The sequence below is a fragment of the Otolemur garnettii genome, unplaced genomic scaffold (assembly GCF_000181295.1).
Source record: "Otolemur garnettii isolate 467f Iridium unplaced genomic scaffold, OtoGar3 scaffold00021, whole genome shotgun sequence".
Lineage (NCBI taxonomy): Eukaryota > Metazoa > Chordata > Mammalia > Primates > Galagidae > Otolemur > Otolemur garnettii.
Genome location: NW_003852416.1, coordinates 11,459,444 through 11,466,293, shown reverse-complemented (window position 1 = coordinate 11,466,293; position 6,850 = coordinate 11,459,444). Strand labels below are relative to the sequence as shown.

Below are 6,850 nucleotides of genomic sequence, written 5' to 3'. Positions count from 1 at the left end.
AAAAAAAAAAAAAAAAAAAAAAAGACAGGCAATAATAATCCTGGTTAGGATGTGGAGAAATGGGGAACCCTCATACACTGTTGGTGGGGATGTAAATTAGTGTACCACTATGGAAAACAGTATGGAGAGCCTTCCAAAATTCTGAAAATAGAATTTCCATATGACCCAGCAATCCCACTACTGAGTATATATCCAAAGGATGGGAATTCAGTATATCAAAGAGATACCTACATTCCCATGTTTATTCTAGCACTCTTAATGACTAAGATTTGGAATCAACCAAATTAACAAATGGGTGGGTAAAGAAATTGTGGCATATAAACACAATGGAATATTAAATAGTCACAAGAAAGAAAGAAATCCTGCCATTTGCAGCAACATGGATGGACTGGAGAACATTATGTTAAGTGAAATAAGCCAAGCCCAGAAAGAGAAATCTCAACATGTTCTCACTCATGAGGGAGCTGCTTATTAAAAACAGTTGTTCTCATGGAGACAGAGAGTGGAATGACTTTGACCAGAAGCTAGAAAGCGTAATGGGCAGGGAGTTAAAAAGTGGGGATAGTTAATGGTTCAAAAATATACTTAAGTAGTTAAGATAAAATGAATAATATTTGATAGCACAACAAAATGACTGTAATCAACAATGAGGAAGGGTATATTTTAAAATAACTGAGAATTGGAATGTTCCTAAGATGAAGATAAGTTAAATGATTGAGATGATAGGTGCCCGGATTACCTTGATTTGATTAATTTGTATTGTATCCCTGTATGAAAGCATCACGTTTCCTGTAAAGTTATATAGTAATTATGTACCAGTAATAATTAAAACTAAAAACTAGGATGGCACCTGTAGCTCAAGTGGCTAAGGCGCCAGCCACATACACGAGAGCTAGCGGGTTCGAATGTGGCCAGGGCCTGCAAACAATGACAACTACAACCAAAAAATAGCTGGATATTGTGGCGGGGGCCTCTAGTCCCACCTACTCAGGAGGCTGAGGCAAGAGAATCGCTTAAGCCCAGGAGTTGGAGGTTGCTGTGAGCTGTGACACTGTGGCATTCTACCCAGGACGATAGCTTGAGGCTCTGTCTCAAAAAAAAAAAAAAACTAAAAATTAAAAATCATACCAGAGAAAACTTAATTTTGATCTAGACTGGTTTTTAAAACTTTGAGGAAAAACTGTATTTTTCGAGTTTAGGGTTTTAATAGGTCTCTTAGCATTTCAGCTTTTCAGAAAATTACATGCACTGGATCAGTAATGATTAATCCTGGCTTCAATGATCAAGAATATTGACTTAAACTTATTTCCAGGCTGTGGAATAGCCTAGGGGAAGGACATAGTTATTTTGTTTGCATTCTAATTACATGCTGGAAACCTTGGTGTGTGTGATTGTTGGGCCAGTTAAATTTTCCATTGACCTGCTTGGTCTTTACAATTAGATTTCTCTGCCTGCCAGTCTTCTCTTTTTTCTCTTGTAGTAGTTATAGCTTTATTTTAGCTTGTCTTGGATTTTAAATTCAGATGAGTTTTTTTTACCCCTTAAACTTTTAAGAATTAAAAATCTGGGTGGAGCCTGTGGCTCAGTGGGTAGGGCACCAGCTCCATATACTGAGGGCGGTGGGTTCAAACCCAGCCCCAGCCAAACCTGCAAAAAATAGCTGGGCATTGTGGCGGGCACCTGTAGTCCCAGCTACTCTGGAGGCTAAGGCAAGAGAACTGCCTAAGCCTAGGAGTTAGAGGTTGCTGTGAGCTGTGACTCCACTGCACTCTACCAAGGGAGATAAAGTGAGACTCTGTCTCTTTAAAAAAAAAAAAATTAAAAATCAGTAGGATTAATATTTCCATCAAACTTTTTTGACATTTTAAAATAATGTAATAGAAACTTTTAAAATGTGTACAGGTATATTTTTTGAAAGAGCATTTCTTTTGAGCTATATCTGAATTAATGTTCCTTAGAGAAAACTATAATTTATCATGTAAAGAAATTGATTCCCCCTAATTATTTTTTAAGTGTAGCAGATTTTTAAAAATGACTATCTTTACTGTGAAAGTTGCATTTATATAGTTGCAGATATTTCACTCACCCATTTGCCGTTATACCATTTCAATGGTTAACTTACCCATCCTGCTTCTTTATTTTTCAACCAAGAATGAATAGCTTGATAAGAATGTCATGGTAAAATGAACATGTTTTTCTTTGAGGTGGGGGAATCCCTGTTGGAGCCACATTTTCCCACAGATTGGGAAAAGTTAAAAGTTACATTAGTCCCTTGAAAGTAGGATGCTATTTTCTTTCTTTGTGTGTGTGTGTGTATGTGTGTGATTTTTGTTTTTAATTATGTTATGATCACATAATTTTAAAATTTGTGTATCTTTTCTATTTTAATCCACATAATGAGTTGACAAAAGCACCATTACCAGTCACACGCATACAGTTGTTATACAGTTTTATGTGTTTCTGAAGAGTTGTTGAAAGACAATCCCGAATTATAACTTAGCCTGACTTAGGTAGTAAATAATTCAAAAGTTTAATTTGTTATTTCTTGACATATTGACTTTTAAAAGCATGACCTTATAGATTGTTTATAAAATAAGAGAAATGCTAAATACTCTTTATTTGACATTACATATAAACCACACTAAAATGCCTTTCAATAAATAAAAGGCAGTGTTTTAGTAGATTCAGGGAAATTAGACTGGCATAATAAAAATCAAAAGTACAAAGTAAACAGTGCTACCTTCTCTCTAGCCCTCACCTTTAACAGGCTAATGAACACCAATTAAAACATCAGTGAGTCTTCCTTGGTTCTGAGACATTGAGGGGATTTCCCCAGTATTTAAATATACTCACATAATCACTTATATAAATCTTAATATAAAACCAGTCTTCAACAGGCTTTGGGATGGCAATTGACTACCTTTGTGAAAAGGTAAACATCACTAATTAAATCTGAACATATCTTTAGAAATGGAAAACAATGATAGCATTAACTGAACTAGAATCACTATCAAAATCCAAAAAACTGATCATATTCATTTAACCACAAGCCAGTCTTAGTTAAATCAGGACTGTCCAACATAAATATTCTGTCACTCGTTCATGATCTGAAATCTGGTAAATCAAACCAATCAAATTATTGTACACATAAAAAAAAGCCATAAGATATTTCTCTTTTGTAATAAATAAGGCAGTGGCCAATTATTACTCATTTGTAGCTTTTTTGAGATAAGCTATCAAGTCTGCCCTTTCTCCCTTCCTCTTAATGCCAACAAAGATCATTTTTGTTCCAGGAATTTCTTCTTGGGATTCTCCAAATACTCCATCAATGTGTTCTCTCCCCAGGTGATGCCTTTTATCTTATTGGTGTCTATGTGAGAGACACCAGCAGCCTGACCTGTCTTCCTCCCAAAGAGACCATGGAGATTTGGCCCAGTCTTGTGCTTGCCTCCTTTTTCCACGGTATGGCACTGGGCACGCTTCTGAACAAAAATCTTGCCTTTCTCAATATCACCCATATTTAATTCGCTCTTTGGTTGCTGACAGTTACCAAAGTACCTAGCTGGAAGCCAGACATCCCACTCTCTACTAGGAGGCTATTTTCAAATTATTACATGAGGACTCTAAGTTCTATTTGATATATATTTTAATTCTTGCTGGGGCTCCCAGGCTTGGAATATCAAGGTGATGCAGAAGATGTGTTATACACTTAAATAACTACATCAGAAAGTGCAAAGTAGTCATGAAGTACAGATGAAGGGCTGTGGTCACTCAAAGGAAGGATTATTTTTTGAGAGGAACGAGAAATTGTTATGGTACTCTATGAATTTTATGATAAAATTTGTAGAATACTAGACACAGGAAAATTCTGGTTATAAAATGAGACTTTATAGTTGATTATACATTTTAAGGAAAGCTTATTGTGTCTTCTGGCCTATTAGAGCATTGACTCCTTGGCAGTAAGAATGATACATTTTTATCTTTGTGTTTCTAGAACTTTATAGTTGATCTCTTATTACGATTTTTGAGAAATTGAATCAACTAGGAACCTAGAAATTTCTGTCCAAAATCAGTCAAACATTTCATGTAGTGCTGTGTTCTAAATAGGTGTTGCCTGCTGTACCATGACGTTCAAAACATTAAAAGTATTCATAGAATATCCCTAGGTTTCATAAATAGCCAATGAAATTTTTATTTCAAGGATGGTGATTCAGGGGGTTGGAGAACAAATATATTCTTTCAAAATAAAATTTTGTAGGAATAGAAGTAAAATGTGTCCTGGGAGTTGGTAGCAGAGAAGCTTCACATTTTTCCCACGAAATTCAATAATAATGTTTTTATTAAAAATGGAACTGTGTTTTACACTTTGGAATCAGGTAATTTTATGATCTTATCAAATGCTCTTTGTAACAGTGTTGTACTTATAGTACTTGTAGTAAAAATTTGTATGTTTATGTAGTAACTATCCATAATCAAAACTCAAAATAGAATGCTATGTGCATTTGGCAAAGATTGGATTTTGAGTATGGTCTTTTTTTTTTTTTTTTTGAGACAGAGCCTCAAGCTGTCCCCCTGGGTAGAGTGCCATGGCATTACAGCTCACAGCAACCTCCAACTCCCGGGCTCAAGTGAGTCTCCTGCCTCCCCCTCCCAAGTAGCTGGGACTATAGGCGCCCGCCACAACGCCTGGCCATTTTTTGGTTGCAGCCGTCATTGTTTGGCGGGTCCGGGCTGGGGACTCGAACCCGCCACCTTAGGTGTACGTGGCTGGCGCCTTAGCCGGTTGAGCTATAGGCGCCGAGCCTTGAGTATGGTCTTAAGAGTATTTACAGCCCAAGCCTGAGGAAGGACTTTGACTATTCAAGGTGCAGGGGACTAGATGATTACTTCCCTTTGAATGCTTTTTCCAGTACACATAGTTTGAAATAAAATTCTGATGGTGAAAGAATAGAATGTTTAGCGTCCTCTGTTGCTATTCATCATTTTTGAGCTATTCATTCTGTGAAGGATTTCTATAAATTTTGTCTATTTACAGTTGACTTAGAACAGCAATGGGTTTGAACTGCACAGATTCACTTATTATGCAGGTTTTTTTCCAGTAAATATATTCGAGCAACTTTTGGAGATTTGTGATAATTTGTAAAAACAGATGAACTACATAGCTTAGAAATATTTTTTTTAAGTTATATCATGAATGCATAAAATGTATCGAGATATACTAGTCTGTTTTATCATTTACTATCATAAAATATACACAAATCTATTATTAAAAGTTAAAATTTATCAAAACTTACACAGACACTTGCAGGCCGTACATGGCACCATTCACAGTCAAGAGAAATGTAAGCAAATGTAAGCTACAGTAGTAAGTCATAACTGTATAAAATTACTGTAGTACGTATAGTACATACTATAGTACACATAGCACATACTGTATTCAACTGTTTCATGTAATAGCGTGACTTTCTCTGCTGCTTTCCAGTTTCACTAATGGCACTTCGTATCGGTCCCGTGGTGTTATTCGGGGTTTATGGTATTGGACCAAACACAATGCAAAATATTCAACTCATATGTACATGCTGTATGTACTATGGTTAATACTTTCATGGCTACCTCCTGTTGCTATTTGTGGTGAGCTCAAGCGTTCTGAATATCCACTTACAAAGCAATACAATGGGCTTGGCACCCATAGCGCAGTGGTTACAGTGCCGGCCACATACACCAAGGGTGTCTGGTTCAAACCCGGCCCAGGCCAGCAAACCAACAGTGACAACTGCAACAAAAAATAGCTGGGTATTGTGGTGGGCGCCTGTAGGCCCCCCTACTTGAGAGGCTGAGACAGGAGAATCACTTGAGCCCAGGGATTTGAGGTTGCTGTGAGCTGTGACGCCACGGCACTCTACCAAGGGGAACATAGTGAGACTCTGTCTCAAAAAAAAAAAAAATCATCATCTGTATGATGTTGGTCATCTCCATGTGAGGAGCAGGGCATCTTTCCAATAAATTTCATATTGCAGGAAAAATGATTTCTTATTGCTGTGAGTATTTTACATTGTGTTTAGTGCAATACCATAAACCGTGAATAACACTGTGGGACCAGTTCAGAGTGCCACTAGTGATGCTGGAAAGAAGCAGAGAAAAGTCACGATATTACAAGAAACAGTTGAATTGCTTGTTGTACACCATCGGTGGGGGTCTGCAGCGGCAGTTGCCTGCCATGGCAGTCACGTGATTCATCCTGTAACTAAATGACTAAACTTTTGGTATCGATAACTAGTACAGTAAGTACTATTAATGTACTTAAGATTTTCTTAATATTTTCTGTAGTTTGCTTTATTGTGAGAGTAGAGTATAAAATACACAAAATATGTGTGTTAACTGACTGTCATTGGCAAGGCTTCTGGTCAACAGTAGGTTATTTGTAAAATTTCTGGGGAGTCAAAAGTTTTATGTGGATTTTCAACAGCATAGGGGATGGTTTAAGAGTTAAGTGCATGTAAGCCTAGAGGCAGGGAGGACTAAAAGCTTTGCAGAATATGAAATCTCATGTAAAGTGAAAGTTTTATATAATATGCTTGAATGTATAGGTTAAATGGAAAGGAGTGGTTACAAGAGCAATGGGATTCACATCCTGCTACCTACTGTAGTGATTTTGGGCAAGTTGCGAAGCCTTTCCAGGTCTTATTTTCCTCATCTGCAAGATGGAGGTGGTAGTTACCTTATTAAGGTAGTGGTGAGTATTAAATAAAATGTGTATGTAGGCTCGGAGCCTGTGGCTCAAGCGGCTAAGGCGCCAGCCACATACACCTAAGGTGGCGGGTTCGAATCCCCAGCCCGGGCCCGCCAAACA

At 37.3% G+C, this 6,850-nt stretch overlaps 1 protein-coding gene and 1 pseudogene across 1 annotated transcript in view; one reads left to right on the top strand and one right to left on the bottom strand.

Moving 5' to 3' along the window:
- The window catches only part of ADD3 (adducin 3), a 154,788-nt gene that overhangs the window by 44,341 nt on the left and 103,597 nt on the right, over positions 1 to 6,850 (top strand). The gene's annotated exons all lie outside the window — the stretch shown is intronic.
- On the bottom strand, positions 3,205 to 3,518 carry LOC100950594 (annotated as a pseudogene).